At 42.0% G+C, this 25,804-nt stretch overlaps 1 long non-coding RNA gene across 1 annotated transcript in view; it reads left to right on the top strand.

The window, feature by feature from the left end:
• Positions 1-20,031, top strand: part of LOC124137246 — a 116,614-nt gene extending 96,583 nt beyond the window's left edge. The window contains exon 4 of the long non-coding RNA XR_007219957.1: positions 19,824-20,031. This is a non-coding gene — a long non-coding RNA (uncharacterized LOC124137246). The remainder of the gene's footprint in view (positions 1-19,823) is intronic.
• Positions 20,032-25,804: the final 5,773 nt, after the last annotated feature.

The following is a 25,804-nucleotide window of genomic DNA, read 5'->3' as shown; positions in this document are numbered from 1 at the left end:
GCAATGGCGGCGTGCATGACTCCTTGTTGCGCCATTGCATCGGCTCTCTCCCTCTGTATAGCGTAGTAGTTAAACATGGCATATTTTCTTAGTGCTTTTGGCTGTGTTCATACAGGCCGTGTCATCAGTTTGTCATCATTTTGTTCTACATAGCCAAAAGTCGTTTTGGGCAATTTTCACAAAAATCGTAAATTTTTGCTGCTTTTTGTCACCGAATACATTTGGTTGTCTTCATACATCATATTTAAGTCTTAATTGATATTGATTTTTTTAGTTCGGAAAACAATGGAAAACTTTTTAGTTGGTATAATTTTTTTTGACATTTGCTTGGTTGCACAGCTCATTCAGGATGGCTGACAGTCACTGTACAACACAATGGGGATTAACAATTGGGATTAGCATCTTACGAGTAATGGCCATTAGTTGATTCTAGACATATATGTGTCATGGCTACAGTTAATTAGCCTTTTGAATTAAGTGTTCATTCAGACAATGGTTGTTCCAAATCGATCGCTTTGACAACTTTCACATAACTTACAAGACACACACACACACGCACATGCACACACCAACATACTGACAGACACAAACACACACATGCACACACGGAAACACACACACACACCAACATGCTGACACACACACATGGACAGACTCACACACACACACACACACACACACACACACACACACACACACTCTCTCTCTCACACACACACACACACACACACACACACACACACACACACACACACACATGTGAACACAGAGGGAGACAGAGACTTACACACACAGACACACACACATAGACATACAAACACGGGACACACAAGGACCCACACACACACACACACACACACACACACACACATGGACAGACTCACAAATAGACATACACACACACATGTAAACACAGGGAGAGAGAGACTTACACACACACACACACATAGACAGACACACACACACATAGACATACACACACACACAGGTGAGGTGAAATTGGGTTTAACGTCGCGTCCAAGATCATTGCACTTATATAGCAACATGCATGCACATGTTTGTGTGTGTGGCTACTTGTATTAGTCCAGACTGATGCCAATTGATATTGCTAGCTCACTGAGATACCATACTGTAGTTTAACATAAATACCCCACTCAGACGCAATGTACTGACTCCGAGCCGACCAGTCCTTGTTTTAGCCCTTAATGCCAAGCGCCAGACAGGGTAACAACAAGTAACATCTCTTGACGTCTTTTGGTATGATGCGGGCAGTGATCGAACACCAGCGGGCAGTGATCGAACACCAGACCTTCCACTCTCCGGGCGGGCGCTCTACCACTAGACCACGGAGGTGGTCCACACACACAGACAGACACATGCCAACTCAGAGGGAGAGAGAGACTTACACACACAGACAGACACACACACAAACATGGACAGACTCACACACAGACACACACATGTCAACACAGAGGGAGAGAGAGACTTACACACACAGACAGACACACACACAAAACATGGACAGACTCACACACAGACACACACATGTCAACACAGAGGGAGAGAGAGACTTACACTCACAGACAGACACACACACACATGGACAGACTCACACACAGACACACACATGTAAACACAGAGGGAGAGAGAGACTTACACGCACAGATGCACACACACATAGACATACACACATACACAGACACACACGCATGCACACAGACACAGACAAACACATAAAGACACACACATACATAGACAGACACACACACATGGACAGACTCACACACAGACACACACGCATGTAAACACAGAGGGAGAGAGAGACTTACACAGACTCACACACAGACACATACACGCATGGACAGATTTACACACACAAACACAGACACACACACATACACACTCACACGCACACACAGGCACACACACAGAGACACACACAGGCACACACACAGACACACATACACAGAGACACACACACAGACAGGTGTCATACTGTGTACTGCGAGGAGTTGCATACTGTACATTTCAGTGTACAAGACTATACCATCTGAAAGAAAGTGTGTAATCAGTCTTATGTACTAGATGGGAGATGAGGTAGATGCTGTCTCCGTGACTGATGGCATCCATTGCAGTATGATAAACAACAGGCATTTGCTCCAGCTTTTTCACCTGTTTTCTAACTTGCTGTGTTTTTCCATAGGCACAGAACATTCATCGTGGAAGAATTTTTTTCTTCAAAGAAGTATGTTGTCTTTGATGTGGATGTGTTGTGAAAATTATTAACGACACACGGCGCCACTACAAGTCAACAAGCAAGTGTTGAGAAAAACTTGTGGAGGTATTTTTCTATCTTTTGTCAAAGATAGATGTGTTTACTCCTTTAGCCTTCTTGTAAAAAAATAATTCGTTCATTTGAGACTTAATTTAATCAGATTGATGCCAGCAACAATTAGCAACTTTACATTGTTTTATGCAATACAGCATCTGAGACTGGAGCTGACTGACAGGAAGTAATGACTTGTCGTAATAATATCACAACAACATTGCCTGTAACACAGTGAAGCCGTTGCCAGCATGCCTCAGGCTAACATGGCATCAGGGATCACTGTCAGACTGCCAGGTAACGGCCAATCATCAAAGAATTACACATGGGAGTCATATTACATGTGTATTTTCATACTCTGATGCAGAAGTATGTTATATGTATGGATATATGGATATTATATATATCCAGAACACCACATTGTTTAATATCAGTAGCATCATGTACAGAACAGTTTTTTAGCGTTTAAAGTTCTTCATCAAATTGTTCAAATATCTCCTTTTTAAAGGAATTCTTATCCTTATATGCAAACAATTTAAATTTAGGTCTACGTTTCTTGTCATTAATTCATATTTCTTTCATGTTAATAATAGTAGTTACCTTGTTGTATACAATTGTTTGGTTGCAACGAAATTTAATGTTGTATGATGGACTTTGCCTCTTGAATTCTAGATCATGCCTCTTGTACCTTGAATCGTAGATCTTGCATCTTGTACCTTGAATCCTAGATCTTGCCTCTTGTACCTTGAATCCTAGATCTTGCATCTTGTACCTTGAATCCTAGACCTTGCCTCTTGTACCTTGAATCCTTGTTCTTGCCTCTTGTACATTGAATCGTAGTTCTTGCCTCTTGTACCTTGAATCGTAGTTCTTGCCTCTTGTATTTTCAATCCTAGATCTTGGATCTTGTATCATGAAGAATTGTGCTTGCATCTTGTATCTTGAATTCTAGATCTTGCATCTTGTACCTTGAATTCTAGATCCTGCTTCTTGTACCTTGAATCCTAGATCTTGCATCTTGTATCTTGAAGCATTGTACTTCCTGTTTCCCTGTCTGGTGCTTGGCATTAGGGGCTAAAACAAGGACTGGTCGGCTTGGATTAAGTATACTGTTTAACTGCGACATGGCATCTCAGTGGACTAGCACTATGAAATAGGCATCAGTCTGGACGAGAACAAGCAGCCACACACACACGTGCATGCAGGTCGCAATATAATTTCAATAATCTTGGATGCGACATTAACCCCATTTCACCTCACCTCACCTTTGATTGTATACCCAAACTGAGGTTCACCTGTGCTGGATCATGGTTCTTGTGTTCACCTGACTCACCTGATGATGGTATCTGGATACAGGTGCTTGTACAGTATTTGCCAACATGGATGTATTACTGTGAATGGACCTGGGCCCACTTGCACAAAACAATCTTAGCGCTAAGATGATCGTAACTCCCATACTTGAACATAGGCTTACAATAGTCTTAGCGCTAAAATCGCTTTGTGCAAGTGGGCCCAGGTGAACTACAGTACGTCACGCTCTGTTTATCTCAAAGGTTTTTCTTACAGAGATAACAGACTATAAGCCAACGATGTGTTACTACAACAGATTAAATGATAGGTGAGGTGACATTGGGTTTAAAGTCACATTCAAGATCATTGCACGTGTGTGTGTGGCTGCTTGTGTAAGCAAGGATTATATCCTACCTAAATATTATCCCGGGGGAAGTTTTACTCTAGAGTTCCTTAGTGTGGGAAATCTGGGATAGATTATGTCCAAAAATTAAGGGTAATTCATCCCAGTGAAACATACCTAAGTGGAAATAGGAAAATGTATCCTGGGATGATTTACACTAACTTGAATCAGTGTATATTATCCCATGACAGACTTTCTTTGCACATGCATTACATGCTGTCATGACAGTATCCATCTTGAACAACAAAATGATCACGATGAGGATCAGACCAATCAACCTAAGCGTCAAAAGAGAAATGCTAAGAAAAACAATGAGTGAGTGAGTTTGGTTTTACGCTGCTTTTAGCAATATTCCAGCAACATCACGACGGGTGACATCAGAAATGGGTTTCACACATTGTACCCATGTCGGGAATCGAACTCGGGTCTTCGGCGTGACGTGCGAACGCTTTAACCACTAGGCTACCCAACCGTTCCTAAGAAAACAAACATTCTTCCCTTTATGAATATTATTAAATAAAATGTTGTGTTTCTTTGAATTGATTGTTCAAATGTAAAAATTCATTTGTGTATCCGATCCTAGGATAAATAAAACTAGCAATACGTTAAAATATTCTAGTGTTATTCATGTTGATACTTGCATTTTCATCATGTTTGGTTGGGGTGGGTGTGAGAAATGATGGGGGTTGGAATGTGGGGGTAAATATATGTTGATAGGATTAAACACACCGGTATGGGTTCAAATTAACTAAGGGGAAACATTCTGACACTAGAGAATTTTATCCCCAGGATAAAAAAGAGGGTAGGATAATATTCACTCTTACACTTGTACTAGTCTGGACTGATGCCGATTTTATAGTGCTAGCCCACTGAGAAACCATGCCGCAGTATAACATGAACACCCCACTCATACTGACTCCAAGCCGACCAGTCCTTGTGTTAGCCCTTTTATGACAAGCGCCAGAATGGTAACAACTACCACCATCTTTTAACGTCTTTTAATGACATGGCCGGGTACCAAACTCGAGAATGTCTGCTCTCTGGGCAGACGCTCTACCATTAGACCACAGGGGCGGTCGATTAAATTACTTGTTTTAGTCCAGTAAATTCTTATGGAAGGAATAAACATCGCTCATATCAAATTTATTGTGTACAGTTTTCCATGTGGATAGATATTAAATATTTTCCATGCAATATTAATTTATTACAGTGGTTATGGTAAGACTTCAATGAGTACATTCAATAATGAGAGAGTTGACATTTATATATGTTATCAAGTCCACACAACCATTGTGTGATAAGGCCTCCATATCGCCATGTTGTCATCGAAGTAGATGGCGCTATTGTCTGATAGCACTATCTATATCATACCTCGTACAGATAACCGTCTTGGAGGTAGAACATCAAGAAACCTCACCAGGGCTTTTAAGACACTATCAACACATGATCATAAGCTGACCAATCAGGAATAGTGTGCTGAAACTAAACTCTTTACTGCCACATTATGAGTGAATCCATGTTTTTCAGTGTGTAAAACATCCACCAGAGTAAAATACATACTCAGTGTGAATTATTAACTAGAGTTTGGAAATAAATCTTCAAGATAACAATAATGTAAATTGAAATGGAGAACTATTATTTGTATATAAATGGTCTCCGGTTTATCTTGATGACAGATAATAAGTGGTATAAAGTGCATTATAGTAAATTGTTTTTTTTCCCTCTTTGTATTATCCTGTTATTGTTATATATCACTTTGAGTAATGACATATGTCATGTGGTTTTGTAGAGGATAGATTGACACCTCCGTGGTGGGTATATTGTGACAGAGGGCAGGACTGAGTTGTCGCCAAGACCCAGATTGTTATCAGAGTAGGGGGACTGACCCTTGATGTCTTCCCCTGTACCATGGGATTTGGGGGATAGAAGGGGAACAAAAGATGTAAAAGAGGAGTGATCACGGACAGGGAATCAGGAGGTATCTAATTATCTCAGGAACATGTGTTACTCCTTTGTTGTAGAATGGTGTGTTTGTGAAGGATTGCTTCATGTCAGGATCACGTCAGGACACCCACCAACAACCTACCAGACTGACTGCATCCATGCAGTGCTTGTAATGGGATGCCAGGTCACAGACCATGCACTGTACCCCAGTAGGATGAACACCACTGTACCCCTGTGGGATGAACACCCATATGTCTCCATGCACTGTACCCCAGTAGGATGAACACCACTGTACCCCAGTAGGATGAACACCCATATGTCTCCATGCACTGTACCCCAGTAGGATGAACACCCATATGTGTCCATGCACTGTACCCCAGTAGGATGAACACCACTGTACCCCTGTGGGATGAACACCCATATGTCTCCATGCACTGTACCCCAGTAGGATGAACACCCATATGTGTCCATGCACTGTACCCCAGTAGGATGAACACCACTGTACCCCTGTGGGATGAACACCCATATGTCTCCATGCACTGTACCCCAGTAGGATGAACACCCATATGTCTCCATGCACTGTACCCCAGTAGGATGAACACCCATATGTCTCCATGCACTGTACCCCAGTAGGATGAACACCCATATGTCTCCATGCACTGTACCCCAGTAGGATGAACACCCATATGTCTCCATGCACTGTACCCCAGTAGGATGAACACCCATATGTCTCCATGCACTGTACCCCAGTAGGATGAACACCCATATGTCTCCATGCACTGTACCCCAGTAGGATGAACACCCATATGTCTCCATGCACTGTACCCCAGTAGGATGAACACCCATATGTCTCCATGCACTGTACCCCAGTAGGATGAACACCAATATGTCTCCATGCACTGTACCCCAGTAGGATGAACACCCATATGTCTCCATGCACTGTACCCCAGTAGGATGAACACCCATATGTCTCCATGCACTGTACCCCAGTAGGATGAACACCCATATGTCTCCATGCACTGAACCCCAGTAGGATGAACACCCATATGTCTCCATGCACTGTACCCCAGTAGGATGAACACCAATATGTCTCCATGCACTGTACCCCAATAGGATGAACACCCATATGTCTCCATGCACTGTACCCCAGTAGGATGAACACCCATATGTCTCCATGCACTGTACCCCAGTAGGATGAACACCACTGTACCCCAGTAGGATGAACACCAATATGTCTCCATGCACTGTACCCCAGTAGGATGAACACCCATATGTCTCCATGCACTGTACCCCAGTAGGATGAACACCCATATGTGTCCTTGCACTGTACCCCAGTAGGATGAACACCACTGTACCCCAATAGGATGAACACCCATATGTCTACATGCACTTTACTCCACCTCCTCATCTCCCCATCACCCCACCTCCCCACTTAACCTCCTCACCTCCCCATGTCCCCATCACCCCATCTCCCCATCACCCCATAACCCCACCTGCCCATTTCCCCATAACCCCACCTCCCCATCTCCCCACCTCCCCACATCCCTATGTCCCCACCACCCCATGTACTCATCACCCCATTTCCCCATAACCCCACCTGCCCATTTCTCCATAACCCCACCTGCCCATTTCTCCTTAACCCCACCTCCTTCATGTGATATATGTTTTTAGTACACACAGTGTTTTTGCATGCCCATTGAAATGAAATCTGTTCCACATAGAATATAAAAGGTTACAACCATGACATTGTACTGCTGTCAAACAGCAGGAAGAATCGTAATTTATTGTCCATTTCAGCTGCAGTTATTATATACTGACAGATATCTTTTGTTTTTTTCACCTGAATGTTTTAGGTATTCAGGAGTGCAAGAGGCAATTTCAGGCTTATTTTTAGATTTGCCAAGGAAACTTAATCTAATTTGTCAAGAATATACATAAAAGGCCATTTGAAGAGATGCTATAATGTAAATGCTTGAGTTAAAAGGAATGTTTCTTTAATTTATTTGAAAGATTGGTTTGTGTCAGTGTAGTTAGTCTGTTTACATGTCCTGTCTTCCTTTAATGAAGGGCGGCGGGGTAGCCTAGTCGTTCAAGCGTTTACTCGTGATGCTAAAGATCCGGGTTTGATTCCCAACATGGGTGCAATGTGTGAAGACCATTTCTGGTGTCCCCCATCATGATATTGCTGGAATATTGCTAAAAGCGGTGTAAAACCATACTCAATCACTCCGCTAATGAAGAGCGGCGGGTGTAGCCTAGCGGTTCACGCGTTTGCTCGTCATGCTAAAGACCAAGGTTTGATTCCTGACATGGGTTCAATGTGTGAAGCCAATTTCTGGCTTCCCCAGCCGTGGTGTTGATGGAATATTGCTAAAAGCGGCGTAAAATCATACTCACTCACACCTCTTAATAAATTGATTTATTGACTCTAATCAAGGATACCAGTCTCTCCACTGTCGGGGGCACGGGTGGCCCAGGCGTCTAAGGTGCCGCGATTCGCTGTGCAGAGTTGCGTCCCTTGGGCACGCCAGAAACCTATGATTGTGGGTTCGAATCCCGGTTCGCCCCGATTATGTTTCTAGGTTTGTCAGCACCATACCCGTGCTCGTGGGTTTCACCGAAGTGATAAACGTCTGAGACCCGCATCACTTCGGGCTTTCCTCCCACATTAAGCTGACACGCCATGATTTAACTGGAATACTGTTAAAAGCGGCGTAAAACCCAACTCACTCACTCACTCATTTTCCTAGCTTCTACATCACTTAACAAAACATACCATAAAAACATATTCAAATGGGAAGGGGGTTTATACATGAAGATTTGATCAATTCAATTTTGTTTCAAGAAAAATGCCTGCACAATATTTCATCTTGTGGACTGACATATTACCATGCATTAATATATTTATTAATGGTTTTGACCTACACTTCACAAGACCTCTTAAATGTGAATTAATTTGTAATATAATCTACATGTCATGATCTGAAGAACATTTATTCTATGAATAATATTGTGTAACATATCTATATCTTCCCTGGAAAATAAATCATCCAGTATAATTCATGATGTCTTGACATTCAGGGTAACCTACATTGACATGAAACTGATGACTATTATTTTTCAGACAGAAGGAAATTGGTCATAATTTGAGAAAGACTATCCACCATAGCAAGCAATATTTATTGCCAGTGTTAATGCCGCTGTTGACTCCAGTCACCACACAATGGGAACGCTGACATCACTCCATTTCCCTCTGGACCCGAGTACTCCATTCTAGTGATATACTACATTCTCAACAACTGATATTAAATTCTTGTGTGTAATTTATTGTTAGTGGGAGTCTTAGATATGGTGATGTGATTATAAGAGGGCCCTTAAGTTGTCATGGACAAGAGTTTGAAAGTTTGAAAGCACAATGCTATAAATCAGTTGTGTTATGTATTTAATACTGGTCATGGGTGACACATGATTGTCTTTGCCTTCATATCATGCTCTGATATATGTTTGTAATCAACGGCCTGGCATGTCTGACATTAAAGAGAAGACAAATATCATTAAATTAGTTGTATAGCTTTTAAAGTGACAGCTGAGACCAGGCCCATATGATTCAGTCAACAAATTGCTAAAATGTCCTTTTTATGTATGCAGAGAATGTGACATGAGGAATGAAGCATTGGTAGGTATTTTTATTCCCGTTATAATAAATAGCATGAGGACCACTCAGATGGTTTTCGGTAATCCCCAAGAACAATGGTGAGAGATATTTTTTCGGTCATCACATTTTTGAGGATTTAGCTCACCTGGTCCAAAGAAACCTTGTACCTGCCATTATAAGGCTTTACGTACTCCATGTACAGTGATTCGATTTTATAACCTAAAATATTGTCTATATTTTGCCATTGTACTATTTGTTATTTGACTTTGATACTATTGCTGACATGCTGCCACCTAGTGAAAAATGTTAAAGTCATGTTAAATATGGGGTGGTGAGGTAGCCCAGTGGTTAAAGCATCACGCCGAAGACCCGATTCAGTTCCCCACATGGGTACAATGTGTACCATTTCTGGTGTCCCCCACCGTGATATTGCTGGAAAATTGCTAAAAGCGGTATAAAAACATACCCACTCACTCATGTTAAATATAAAACTTCAATGCCAGAGAATAACCAGTCTCGATTATACGATGAAATTGATTCTATTGGGCCTAAAGCACTGTCCTTTTTCTTTTAATCAATGTTAATGTTTAAATATTTCACAATCTCTTAAATTATTATGCTCAATCATTACAGTGAATAATCCTTGCAAACATAGCACAAAAACACACAAAGAATTATTTTTGGTTTTAAAGAACACTTGCATGACAGCTATACTGAAAATATTATCTCAGTTGATTACCCAGGCCTCTATGTATGTGTGTATACTGTGGTATACATCAAATCTGAAAATTGAAAAAAGATATCTTGCATGTTTAACATTTAGTTCTTTGTTCATGTTGTGACCTTATACCTTTATTTGCCACCTTGGAGATATTATCTCAAAATGTGTAATATCTATGAAACAGGACATTCATTTATGATCTCGACAATAATACCATTTGTAACAAATACTATATTTGGGATAACACTTTCTTAAGTGCAGAGGGGGAATGGGTGGCCCAGTTGTCTAAGGCGCCACGATTCGCTGTGCAGAGTTGCATCTCTTGGCCACGCCAGAAACTTCTGATTGTGGGTTCGAATCTCGGTTCACCCGGATTATGTTTCTAGGTTTGTCAGCACCAAACCCGTGCACGTGGGATTCACCGAAGTGGTAAACGTCTGAGACCTGCATCATTTCGGGCGTTCCTCCCACATAAAGCTGACACGCTGCGATATAACTGGAATACTGTTAAAAGCGGCGTTAAACCCAACTCCCTCACTCACTCTTAAGTGCAGATTCTTGTATTTTTTTTTTGGTTGAGTCCCATCCAGGACCTAATCGCCAGCACACAAAGTCAGCAATCAAACCCACTCAGCCACTGAGGCTTCCACAAAAATGAAAGTCTGACAACTCGTATTCTAGGTCAGATATTTGTGTACCCCTCTGACAAGTGTAAATTAGCATTAATTTGATACTATTACAAAATGTTTACAAAATTACTGTTTGATTTCAAACCATAACAGTTAACCAGATTTGAGCACTGATAACACTAGACATGATATTTTATTCAGATGTTTAATCCTGGTATCAGTGCATTGTTTGCATGTTGACAAGATCAAATTACAAAAATTAACAAGGTCAGCTACAGAACCTTACACTATTCAAGAACAAAATACACAAAAAAACTACGTTATATTTACTGCAAGACAGATGACATGATTATAAACCATGAAATTATAACTTAACTACTGTTAGATGCAGTGACTGGCTATGATGGGACATTTTATTGCTGCGTCAATATTTTCATATTGCATGCTTTCCAAACTTGCAAGTTATGGCTTTTTTCCATGATTATTCAAGTCTTGACAACTCAGTGGCGTATAGTCTGGAAAATTAACACATGTTTAGAGGGGCGGTCGTGGTCATAGCCTACTGGTTGATGCGTTCGCTCGTTATGCCGAAGACCTGGGTTCGATTCCCGACATGGGTACAATGTGTGAAACCCATTTCTGGTGTCCCCCGCCATATTGTTGGAATATTGCTAAAATCAGCACAAAAACTATACTCATTCACTACTCACGCACGTTTAGAGGGATGTGATCTGAATACAATATTTCAGCTTTATCACTATAGCCTATACATAATCACGTTTATACCGGGCAAACCTATGACTGAAATCCTGAGCAGTGATCCACACCTTCTGGGCATGCTGACACACGACCAGCCAAGTCACACAGCTTGACAACTGAGTCCTGAGCAGTGATCCACACCTTCTGGGCATGCTGACACACAACCAGCCAAGTCACACAGCTTGACCACCAAGTCCTGAGCAGTTATCCACACCTTCTGGGCATGCTGACACACAACCAGCCAAGTCACACAGCTTGACAACCAAATCCTGAGCAGTGATCCACACCTTCTGCGCCAGCTGACACACAACCAGCCAAGTCAGTGAGCTTGACCACCAAGTCCTGAGCAGTGATCCACACCTTCTGGGCATGCTGACATACAATCAGCCAAGTCACACAGCTTGACCACTGAGTCCTGAGCAGTGATCCACACCTTCTGGGCATGCTGACACACAACCAGCAAAGTCAGTGAGCTTGACCACCAAGTCCTGAGCAGTGATCCACACCTTCTGGGCCTGCTGACACACAACCAGCCAAGTCAGTGAGCTTGACCACCAAGTCCTGAGCAGTGATCCACACCTTCTTGGCATGCTGACACACAATCAGCCAAGTCACACAGCTTGACCACTGAGTCCTGAGCAGTGATCCACACCTTCTGGGCCTGCTGACACACAACCAGCCAAGTCAGTGAGCTTGACCACCAAGTCCTGAGCAGTGATCCACACCTTCTTGGCATGCTGACACACAATCAGCCAAGTCACACAGCTTGACCACTGAGTCCTGAGCAGTGTTCCACACCTTCTGGGCATGCTGACACACAACCAACCAAGTCAGTGAGCTTGACCACCAAGTCCTGAGCAGTGATCCAAACCTTCTGGGCATGCTGACACACAACCAGCCAAGTCAGTGAGCTTGACCACCAAGTCCTGAGCAGTGATCCACACCTTCTTGGCATGCTGACACACAATCAGCCAAGTCACACAGCTTGACCACTGAGTCCTGAGCAGTGATCCACACCTTCTGGGCATGCTGACACACAACCAACCAAGTCAGTGAGCTTGACCACCAAGTCCTGAGCAGTGATCCACACCTTCTGGGCCTGCTGACACAAAACCAGCCAAGTCAGTGAGCTTGATCACTAAGTCCTGAGCAGTGATCCACACCTTCTGGGCCTGCTGACACACAACCAGCCAAGTCAGTGAGCTTGACCACCAAGTCCTGAGCAGTGATCCACACCTTCTTGGCATGCTGACACACAACCAGCCAAGTCACACAGCTTGACAACCAAATCCTGAGCAGTGATCCACACCTTCTGCGCCAGCTGACACACAACCAGCCAAGTCAGTGAGCTTGACCACCAAGTCTTGAGCAGTGATCCACACCTTCTGGGCATGCTGACATACAATCAGCCAAGTCACACAGCTTGACCACTGAGTCCTGAGCAGTGATCCATACCTTCTGGGCATGCTGACACACAACCAGCAAAGTCAGTGAGCTTGACCACCAAGTCCTGAGCAGTGATCCACACCTTCTGGGCATGCTGACACACAACCAGCAAAGTCCGTGAGCTTGACCACCAAGTCTTGAGCAGTGATCCACACCTTCTGGGCATGCTGACATACAATCAGCCAAGTCAAACAGCTTGACCACCGAGTCCTGAGCAGTGATCCACACCTTCTGGGCATGCTGACACACGACCAGCCAAGTCACACAGCTTGACCACCAAGTCCTGAGCAGTGATCCACACCTTCTGGGCCTGCTGACACACAACCAGCCAAGTCAGTGAGCTTGACCACCAAGTCCTGAGCAGTGATCCACACCTTCTTGGCATGCTGACACACAACCAGCCAAGTCAGTGAGCTTGACCACCGAGTCCTGAGCAGTGATCCACACCTTCTGGGAATGCTGACATACAATCAGCCAAGTCACACAACTTGACAAAGGAATCCTGAGCAACGACCCACACCTTCTGGGCATGCTGACCTATTCAGCTCCAGAATCACTGATGTCAACCTTTTCAACCAAAAAACAAAAGTACCTCAGCGTGTGTCTGGTACACTTTGAAGATGTCCTTGGCCATGCCAGGATCTGTTGATCATGGATTCAAATCCCAGATTCTCTTTGATTATGTTTTTTTCTTGGTTTGCCAGCACCATACCTGTGCTTGAAGGCTGCATCAACGGTCTGTGTTGCTTCAGGTTTCTGACAGGGGCAGTGGCGTAGCCATCATGTTGAAGACCTGGGTTTGGTGTCCCCCGCCGTGGTATTGCTGGAATATTACTAAGAGGGGCGTAAAACTCACTCACTCACTCACTCACTCACTCACTCACTCACTCACTGACCCACTCACTCACTCACTCACTCACTCACTCACTCACCCACCCACTCACTCACTCACTCACTCACTCACTCACTCACTCACTCACTCACTCACTCACTCAATCACACACTCACTCACTCACTAACTCACTCTGACACAAATGAAGTAGGTAAGTGTGTATACTTATTGCATTAAGTCTAGCACAGAGACTGTCTTGGTTGAGGACCAGTCTTCTGTCATCAAGTGACTGACTACCTTCCATGGAGTCATCAGTTGCTGTGAGTACTAGTCACAAGTCATGTTGTTTCACTGCAGAGAGAGTCTCCCCCAGTCACACACACAATTTGATCTTGCTTGATGGGGAAGTAGAGAAATACCATTCTCCAAAACAATGTGCTTCTAATGATAGAGCTTTCAAAGTTCATGTAGCTGAGTAGTGAATGAAAGAGACAGAACCCTTTCCATAATCATCAGAAATGTCTGCTAAAAGCAGAGTTTATTGTATGATACTGACTATATCATAAGCATGTGTTCAAACCCCACTTTTGATGATGCAGTTCATCCTTCAATAATCAAACATATATGCCTGTCCATCATTGCTTCTTGTGTCAATCATCTATGTCTGTCCATCATTGTTTCTTGTGTCAATCATCTATGCCTGTCCATCATTGTTTCTTGTGTCAATCATCTATGTCTGTCCATCATTGCTACTTGTGTCAATCATCTATGTCTGTCCATCATTGTTTCTTGTGTCAATCATCTATGTCTGTCCATCATTGTTTCTTGTGTCAATCATCTATGCCTGTCCATCATTGTTTCTTGTGTCAATCATCTATGTCTGTCCATCATTGTTTCTTGTGTCAATCATCTATGTCTGTCCATCATTGTTTCTTGTGTCAATCATCTATGTCTGTCCATCATTGCTTCTTGTGTCAATCATCTATGTCTGTCCATCATTGTTTCTTGTGTCAATCATCTATGTCTGTCCATCATTGTTTCTTATGTCAATCATCTATGTCTGTCCATCATAGTTTCTTGTGTCTATCATCTATGTCTGTCCATCATTGTTTCTTGTGTCAATCATCTATGTCTGTCCATCATTGTTTCTTGTGTCTATCATCTATGTCTGTCCATCATTGTTTCTTGTGTCAATCATCTATGTCTGTCCATCATTGTTTCTTGTGTCTATCATCTATGTCTGTCCATCATTGTTTCTTGTGTCAATCATCTATGTCTGTCCATCATTGTTTCTTGTGTCAATCATCTATGTCTGTCCATCATTGCTACTTGTGTCAATCATCTATGTCTGTCCATCATTGTTTCTTGTGTCAATCATCTATGTCTGTCCATCATTGTTTCTTATGTCAATCATCTATGTCTGTCCATCATAGTTTCTTGTGTCTATCATCTATGTCTGTCCATCATTGTTTCTTGTGTCAATCATCTATGTCTGTCCATCATTGTTTCTTGTGTCTATCATCTATGTCTGTCCATCATTGTTTCTTATGTCAATCATCTATGTCTGTCCATCATAGTTTCTTGTGTCTATCATCTATGTCTGTCCATCATTGTTTCTTGTGTCAATCATCTATGTCTGTCCATCATTGTTTCTTGTGTCTATCATCTATGTCTGTCCATCATTGTTTCTTATGTCAATCATCTATGTCTGTCCATCATAGTTTCTTGTGTCTATCATCTATGTCTGTCCATCATTGTTTCTTGTGTCAATCATCTATGTCTGTCCATCATTGTTTCTTGTGTCTATCATCTATGTCTGTCCATCATTGTTTCTTGTGTCTATCATCTATGTCTGTCCATCGTTGTTTCTTGTGTCTATCATCTATGTCTGTCCATCATTGTTTCTTGTGTCAATCATCTATGTCTGTCCATCATTGTTTCTTGTGTCTATCATATATGTCTGTCCATCATTGTTTCTTGTGTCAATCATCTATGTCTGTCCATCATTGCTTCTTGTGTCTATCATCTATGTCTGTCCATCATTGTTTCTTGTGTCTATCATCTATGTCTGTCCATCATTGTTTCTTGTGTCAATCATCTATGTCTGTCCATCATTGTTTCTTGTGTCAATCATATGTGTGCCTATCACTCTTTTATGTGTCAACCATATATGTGTGTGCATCACTGCTTCATGTGTCGATCATCTTTGTGTCCATCACTGCTTCATGTATCAATCACCTGTGTCTTCACTGCTTCATGTGTCAATCATCTGTGTGTGTCCATCACAGGTTCTTGTGTCAATCATCTGTGTTTCCGTCACTGTTTCATGTGTCAATCATCTGTGTGTCCATCACTGCTTCATTTGTCAATCATCCGTGTGTGTCCATCACTGCTTCTTGTGTTAATCATCTATGTTCCATCACAGCTCCTTGTGTCAATCATCTGTGTGTCCATCACAGCTTCTTGTGTCAATTATCTGTGTGTCCATCACTGCTTCTTGTGTCAATCATCTATGTGTCCATCACTGTTTCATGTGTCAATCATCCGTGTGTGTCCATCACTGTACATGTTTCAAACATCTTCTTATGTCTATCAGTACATCTGCTTCTTTATGGAAACATCTCATTCTGTCTATAAGTGCTTTATATGTCAATCATTTTCAGGCCATCACTCCATGATGTGTCAATCATATCTCCATGTCCATCATTGCTACACGTGTCAATCATTTTTCTGTGCATAACTGCTTCATGTGTCAATCATATATGTTTATATGTTTATATCATAGCTTCATGTGTGAAACGGGGGCACGGGTGGCCCAGTCGTCTAAGGCGGCGCGATTCGCTGTGCAGAGTTGCGTCCCTTGGGCACGCCAGAAACCTATGATTGTGGGTTCGAATCCCGGTTCGCCCCGATTATGTTTCTAGGTTTGTCAGCACCATACCCGTGCTCGTGGGTTTCAAGGAAGTGGTAAACGTCTAAGACCTGCATCACTTCGGGCTTTCCTCCCACATTAAGCTGACACGCCGTGATATAACTGGAATACTGTTAAAAGCGGCGTTAAACCCAACTCACTCACTCACTCATGTGTGAAACTGATCTTTACATGACGGTACACAATCAGGACCTGACTCGGCACTACGGTCAACTAACGAGATATTACAAACACCGATGCCTATTCGTCACGTAAGGATAGTCTAACGATCTGAAAGACGAGGGTCAATAAAAAACTTCCAAAAAGATGATTATTGGAGAAATGAATCAGATAAAACAGACTTGAGAAGACTGCAAACATTTGCCAGACAATGAAAGCTGAGACGATATGCAAATACACTGAAAGAGTCCAGATCATTTGCTCCTTAGTCATGTGAGGGTCTGATCGACACAGCGTAGCTTCGAGGCTGCACTGGGATCCCCAAGACAAGTGTACCTTAATGTGTGCATAAGACAAGTCCTTCTCTTCTTCTGACGGTCAAAGAGATCCATTCAAAACGGAAGCATTAAAATATAGGAGAATAAGGATGCATCTCTCTAGAAATTGATTCCTATTTGCTAGCACCTTCCGCACCGAATGGTCCGGCATATGCCTTAACGAAAGCCATATATCACGTATCTACGAGGGCTGCAGATTGCGATTAACAGAACTGATTCTTTGGTTTATCCAAATAGCCATTAGAAATAATACATCAATCAGGATAGAGTGGATAGTGGAAGGTCTCTATTCCGATCATAGTCGTGGTCAGCGTTATCATTTTGTGGACATTTCCCACCAGAATAATGACACTGTCGCACTTGTAGGAGACTTCCTTGATTTACTTGGATATCTAACTCCATTTACCATCATCGGGGAACCATAAACATCACAAGGAGAAAACATCACAATTGATTTTGTAGGCTCTTCTCGTTAGATTGTTGCAGTGCTGTCAGCGACACAGAATATAAAATGTAGCAATTAACGTGATAAATGTATTGTTTTCATGGCAATGGGCATTCAATTTGCCATTGAGCCGAGACCGCGATCCGCTTAGTCTGGGAAGGAATAGCTTTGCGCATGCAAACTGCTGCTTTCGCGTCCCAACTCCGGCTCACCCATTATCACACACTGCACCTGATATAGGCAATTACGCGTACTCATTTTTCATGTACAGGGATGGAGGAATCAGTCTTTGAAGCGTCGTGGACATGCTGAGTAGATCTGGTTTGTGTAAACTAGCTCTTTGCTCCTGTACCAGCTCGCCAATAACTGCCTGCCACTCACAGGACCTTCAGTGTGAAATTTCACATAACTCAAAAGGAGTCATGAATATTTGTGAAAGCTTTGGGGGAGTAAGGTCTTCTTTAATGCTAGGTGCCGACTGCAATGAGAAGGCGTACCTGCCGAAAATAGCCTACATCTGATCTGGATGGAACCTATCGAATGACCGCCTGTGATTAGCTGCTTGTAAAAGTTTGAATAATGAAGTACCTAGCAGAGGCAAACGTGTAATTTCTCCTGTCAGTGGCTTTGTCCGTGAGGGGAGAAGGTCATTGGTTACCGAGATCTGGAACCTGTTGATGTCCTCTGACAGGATGATGGCTGACCTGAGGAATAAGCGTCACTCTCAATATCTTCATGGCCAGTTAACGCGGGTACCTAATGGTTGAGGAGTTTAAATAATATACGGGATTTATACTGCTGTGATTCTTGGGGTATGTTAATGAACCTGGATGAATGGTGTCTGTTCAGTGTTATCATTCATGGTAACATGTTCCAGAGCCTGAAGGGGGCGCGGGTGGCCCAGTCGTCCCAGGCGCCGCGATTCGCTGTGCAGAGTTGCGCCTCTTGGGCACGCCAGAAACCTATGATTGTGGGTTCGAATCCCGGTTCGCCCCGATTATGTTTCTAGGTTTATCAGCACCATACCCGTGCTCGTGGGTTTCACCGAAGTGGTAAACGTCTGAGAACTGCATCACTTCGGGCTTTCCTCCCACATCAAGCTGACACGCCGTCAAACCCAACTCACTCACCCACTCCAGAGCCTGATTATTCGGGTTACACTATGTGAACGTTAAACATTTTTAGACATGGCTATATATTGATGCACGGTCGACAGATACCGATAGAATATGATGTAACTATTTGGACATAAGGTTATTGCACAAAAACCCTCATGGGGCAGAATACAAAATTTCTACAAACTACAATAAACACACAATAATATATGACACTTGATTATGAATAGAAATAAGAAAACAGAGCATTATGTACAATGCAAAATATAATCATGAATTTAAGTTTTGGAAATGTTAGGTGGTTCAGCGCCTGCCATAGGGCTGCTTTTCGATATTAGGGGATACATCGTTTTGATTGGTTAACTGCATGTGGACGTGTCACAGTGGATAACGAATATATAGATGTAAAACGCTAAATGCTGACATGAGTACGTCCTACAAATAGGTGTGATTTACATTTCTCGACATCCAATGTTATCCGGAAAACGAGTTCTTTCCCTTTATTTTTCTATTGCCGATGGATGCTTGAAGTTGTTTTTCTCGTGAACAACTTTCTGAAGTCGGTGTTTCACTGATTACCAATGATACGTTTGGTCTTGACCACGCATGTTCATGCTTACGTAACTGGTATCTCAGATAATAATGTTTTAGAGGACATTACAAACCTCTTAAGTGGAACTGGAAAGGAAAAATGAACAAAAAATGTTTCATAACAAAAATAGAGTAGACACAACATGTTTTGGTGTCCACACGATGCTGTTGAAGTGTAGCGTCAGGACATTAGCAGTTTCGTTATACATGTGGATTGTTTTCTTCTTACTGGCACCAGACATTCCACTCCCTTCCCAGCATGAACCTTTCAACACTAGCAGTGAGTGATGGAGCAGATTGCTGAGAAGATTGGACCCACTGCTTAGACTATCTCTCCAGGATACCATGGCTCCGATATGTGTAAGAAAGATTATGACAAGATTCGAAAGTATATGTTGACAGTTGTGACATGTTATTGTGAAACTAACGGATTCATGTTCGTTCATGACAAGCCACTCAGCTTTTAAACCTTGTTTTGCAATGGAGCTTTTCTATTTTTGCTTTTGCTAAAATGCAGACTTATCCTGTGTGACCTAGCTGATAAAAGGTACATGAAATACAGGATGTTTTCGTCACATGTACTTTAAATATTTGCTAATTTAACGTATGATTCAATCTGTTTTCACGTAACCGTGCCTTGAAAAGTTTTCTCAGCCCTGTGAGCAACATCGTTAATATCGCCCCCAGCTGTTGTGCAACACAAGGGTGTCGTATAGATCCACGATATAATCTCGTCTATGCAGCTGGATTATCGCTGCCATGACTGAAGCCGCTAGAGAAGTCAAACTTAAAGACCTATCTATGCGCAACCATACCCTCTTGTGTCTGGAGTTTCTATTCTGATTAAATCCCCTGCCTCTTCAGAATACGTGCATCTTATTGCACAGGCAACTTTTTGAAAGTTCAAAGAAATTATTTCAGCGTTATCAATGTTTTTGCTATGTAAATGACAGGTATTATGCGTGACATGATCTGTATGTTCAAAGCTTTAAGTGGAGAGGCCCTTGACGATCTCAACCTGCCTCTGAATTTAAAATGAAGAACAGCTTTTGACATCTTTTCTCTCAGGCGGTTCTTTGATCTCGAATCAGTTTGACAGCTTTCTGACGTGAATGGCGGGCATTTTAAGGAGGAGGACCACCTTTTGCCCCCTTAAGGGCCTCGGTGTAACATGAAAGAACAAATCTAATTCAAGATGATGTTGCCAAGTGACTGAAGCGGCGTCCGGACTGTGAAACGCGCTTGATGCATGGTAATATTGACCAGTTTAAAAAATTCGGTTTATTCAAGCAGGGAAACCATGTTTGCTCTGCGAAAAACGAAACAGTGGTCAAAGAGAGAGTATCTAAATGTGGACTATTACACTGACTGGTTTGTCTTCATGCATTTTGTGCAAACTAGATTTAAGGAAGAGATGTGGCCTTCAGTTACAGTACATTGCAATTTGCAAATTTAGTTTATTACTCGCATGGTTTAATTTCATTTATTGTTTCAAGATTCATGATATTTTGTTGTACAAAACACCCACTAGGGACAGGGTACAAATGTTATTTCTACATAAGACATATTTAACAAAACTCAGTATAGTAGGACTCATATATTTGTACCCAGTAGATAATATAAGACTAATAACAGCATTTATAGGAATAATGTAACCGATTATGAATTAATGGAGGCAGATCTTCTGTTGAACATGTAAGTATTTTTAGAAAAATTATTAGCAGTGGCATGGCTAGAAGTTAGTGTCCTTGCCAGAGAAATGACTTCGTCATTTTAGTTGTTAAGTTTGTTTGTTGTTTAACGCCGCACTCCGCAACATTCCAGCTATATGAAGGCGGTCTGTAAATAATCGAGTCTGAACCAGACAATCCAGTAATTGAAAGCATGAACATCGATCTACGAAAATGGGATACGATGACATGGATCAACCAAGTCAGCGAGCCTGACCACCCGATCCCGTTAGTCGCCTATTACGACAAGCATAATCGCCTTTTTGACAAGCATTGGTTACTGAAGACCTATTCTACCCCGGATCTTCGCGTTAAGATTGATTTGTCTGCAACAGTAATTTTCTTTCAGGAATGTATAAGTAAAAATGCAGAAGAAAGAAAATTTCATCATCCTAATATTTGTTGTCAGAGGTGACAAAACCTGTGTTCAGCAGGGGTATTGTATCTGGGGGGTCGTCTAAGGCGCCGCGATTCGCTGTGCAGAGTTGCGTCCCTTGGGTACGCCAGAAAACCTATGATTGTGGGTTCGAATCCCGGTTCGCCCCGATTATGTTTCTAGGTTTGTCAGCACCATACCCGTGCTTCTGGGTTTCACCGAAGTGGTAAACGTCTGAGACCTGCATCACTTCGGGCTTTCCTCCCACATTAAGCTGACACGCCGTGATATAACTGGAATACTGTTAAAAGCGGCGTTAAACCAAACTCACTCACTCACTCTTATGGTGTTTGAAAGAAACCATGTTGGGTAGAACTATCGACTGGTTTGTTCCAGATCACATAAGCCCACTGTGAAGATTACTATGATCATATCTAAAACGAACTGGATTTTATTTGAGATAAACACATCCTTAAGGTGTCAAGTGTTCTCGCGAAGAAGCGACGGCATAGGTGTGTCAGGGTTATCCTAGAGATATTATTCACTTATCGGAAAACTGTCTGCTTCACTTTAGGTCAGTCAGGCACAGTCGACGACAATCGCTTCGCTAAATTGCGCCCCTTAGTCGTGTCAGGATGCGATGGCAGTGGACTCAAATCAACAATTCGTATTGACTATGATTGTTGGTTTGGGTGCACCATATTCGTGCTTGTAGATCTGACGTGAAGACAATCGTAAACACTGTTCAAAACGCAGAGAACTGAACTCACTGTGGGTAGGCCAAGCACATCTGGTTGTATGAACATTTTAGTGTGCACCGGATTCAAGCAACGCCACGCCGGGCCAAACCAATAACAGGTTGCGCACATTTTTTCAATGTTCGGAATCGACCCCTGGTCATCGGTTTGTCGAACGAACGCGTTAACCGCTAAGCCACCTATCTCCCTCGTCACAACACACATGAACGACTGTTCTGATACATTAATCTGGCCGATATTCAGGTACAGCTATTTATTATTTTCTATTAAAGTTTTCCAAGAGTGGTCACGTAAAGTGTATATAAATCATTATCAAATTGGACACACGTAATCAAACAGCACCTTGGTATGATATATGTCCAATATGATATTTCACAGAGAAGGACAATAACCATATATCAAGTTACTGGATATTAATAAAAAGTTATACAATACCTGGGTGCCTCAATCTGGTGAGGGATGACAGATTAAGTGTGACACCCAATCACTTCTGTGAAGACAGCCATTTTGAAACTAGGTCATCATTCCTGGAGATATTTTTAAGAAACGATTGAAGGCAAACAGAAGCCCTCGTTCACTTGTGTCTTAAACGACTTTTGTCAAAAGCTGCCTTCATGTTTAATATGGAAAATTCATTTCAACCTAGACATTTTGATATGTTGGAAACAATTTTCAATATTAGGTTTTGTGAATACACATTTTCTATGCATGATTCGGTAGTATCTTTGCTGAGATAAAACATCTACTGTGTTTCAAGCAGCATTGTAGAAATAAAGGAGATAAATCAGATCTGTATACCATTGTTCTGCATGAAACATTGATCTACTTTGATGAGCTACACAAGCTAAGGTCTAAAGAAGCACTCGGTCTGTCAATATCAGTCTATCATCTCCAGCCGACTTGCAAATCAAACCGAAGAGGACCAGAAGACCACTGGTCACTCGTTGGGCCGAAGACATGTTCTCATATGTTACAAAAACTCATTTGTTGGGAATATGTCAAAGTAATTGATCATGAGTTTTCAAACGATACCTCTAAGAACTTGTGAAAATGATTTGGAAGACCTTCTGACTCTCTAGTCCGGGAAACTAGAAGTTTTGGAGACAACTAATAAGGTCCCACTATCATAAAACTCCCATTTGAATATGTTGCTTGAGAATGTAGCCCTATAACGGTAGATAATTTCCCAGGAGTGAGATTCCTTCATTTAAAGAGACGGCACCGTGCAGGGTATTTATGCCGTCATTTGATTAAAGACTTGCGTCCATTTCTTATGGCTCTGCAGGGGCAGATCGGCCATTTTGATGAATCGTTATTTATTGAAGCTGGGGTCAGTTGGGGAGAGCAATAGTGACCCATCACGCTTCTAAATGAGGAAACTCCAGACTCCATTTATTACAAACCTTCCTATACTGGCGTCTTTTTGTGATTTATGATGTCATCACGTTTACATTATTTAGGTGTAAAGTAATTTGCCAAAATAATACTCCGATACCATGATAAGACGATTTATGTTGACACGAAGTTGTTCGCCTTTATGGGTCCTTAAACACAAATTAAAAATAATGTTAAGTGTCAATTCAAAAAGCGTTTTAACATATGTTTCTTATCTGTACATAAAATATAGTTTGTTTTTTTTCATAGGAGGCAATGATAGACATACTTAGTGTGTATTCATAACAGCGACAGTTGGTATACTTAATTCCTTTCGCTATCTCCCCAAGTTTTTTTTGTATTCGCTTCCATAGATCGAGCCCAGAGATGATACGATTGTAATACATTTTAACATTTAAGTGGAGTACACGTGTCCCACAAGGAAACTCCCTTGCAATATGTAATGTGATATATTTGTTAGTTGGCAATTGTAACTATTCCAGATATTTTAAGTTCCCTACCAAACTCGCTTCAACTCTCATATATCAATAAGTGTATCAGATAGTCGTAAAACTATTGAGTAGAGGTCAACAAACAAACCCAAATAACAGGATTAGTCCACGGGAGAAAGTGATGTTTCTGTCTGTTTGTTTACTGATTGGACTCCACTGTGTCGTCATTGGAAACAGGGAGAATTGCAGGTTCCAGAATATTTTTAAAAAGCAGGGACGGACGGTCCTGATAATGTTCCAAATTATTTTTAAAAAACCAGTGATTGTCCTGTTTAATCGCTGTCCGGTTTGAACAAAAGTTTCAACTCAATTAACACTTTTATATTCCTCTGATCTATCCGAAAGTAAGGCTGGATTCTGATACAGCAGCAAACAATTAAACATGACAAAAGATGCATCATGATTTCTACCTCGAGCCTCCTAAAGTGTAGCCGCCTTCCCGAGTATTGATGACGAGTGCGACTGGCGGCGTACCACACTCATCCTCCTGACAGCTGGATGAAGAGTGTTTACTGGGAAGAACTTACACATCTTATGTCTGTAAAGGTCCTTTCACCGCGGCTTCAACTTCAAAGGTTTGTCTAATGAAGAGAATTATCCCAGATAAATTCTCAACTTGTATTTTTTCCGTCCGAGCTTACAGTTACATGGATGTAAATTCTCCAGGAATCTAAGTACAGGGTGTTTGGAGGGTTGAGAGATTTATATTTGCTTTACACGAAAACGCAGCTGTGCATAATGCAGAATTGAGATGAATTTCCGACCCAGTTGAACATGAGATTATTTCTAAGTTGATTACGAGTGATGTAGGTGCAGTGAGCAAGATTTAGTTAGAGCTGTTACGTCTGTCTGTAGCACACACATGACTTTGTCCGATAAGAGACTTGTACAACATTAAGTCCCAGCTACATGCCAAGTTTAACCTTTAGGTGACTGGCAAATTAAATTTCGTATGTGTCTGACATGCTTGTGTAATGTGGTTTAATCCGAGGATCTGAGCTGCCAGAACGCATCGTGTAGTACTTGGGGCAGACAGGGAAGAGATGAGCTTGGAGTAGCAGCATCCCATCTGGGTTTCTCTTTGTACAGATTATGCCATCTTATATGTTGTCTAATGATGTAGAGGCGCACACCTAGCTGTGTTGACATCCTACAGCCTACAGTCTCAAAGATCTCCTCAGGTATAACTGAGGCTCAAACTTTCTGACAGGGGGTCAGTGGTTTAGTTCGACAGGAGAGATCTGCGATATGTTTTGTTTGTTTGTTTGTTTGTTTGTTGTTTAAAGCCGAACTCAGCAGTATTCCAGCTATATGACGGCGGTCTGTGAATAATCGAATCTGGCCAAGACAATCCAGTGATTGACATCATGTGCATCGATCCACGTATTGGGATACGATGACATGCATCAACCAAGTCAGTGAGCCTGACCACCCGATCCCGTTTGTCGCATCTTACGACAAGCATAGTC

This window comes from Haliotis rufescens, unplaced genomic scaffold, assembly GCF_023055435.1.
Source record: "Haliotis rufescens isolate VD_foot unplaced genomic scaffold, xgHalRufe1.0.p SCAF_11, whole genome shotgun sequence".
Taxonomy (NCBI): domain Eukaryota; kingdom Metazoa; phylum Mollusca; class Gastropoda; order Lepetellida; family Haliotidae; genus Haliotis; species Haliotis rufescens.
The sequence above is the reverse complement of the archived record's forward strand: the minus strand, read 5'-3'. Positions and strand labels throughout refer to the sequence as shown.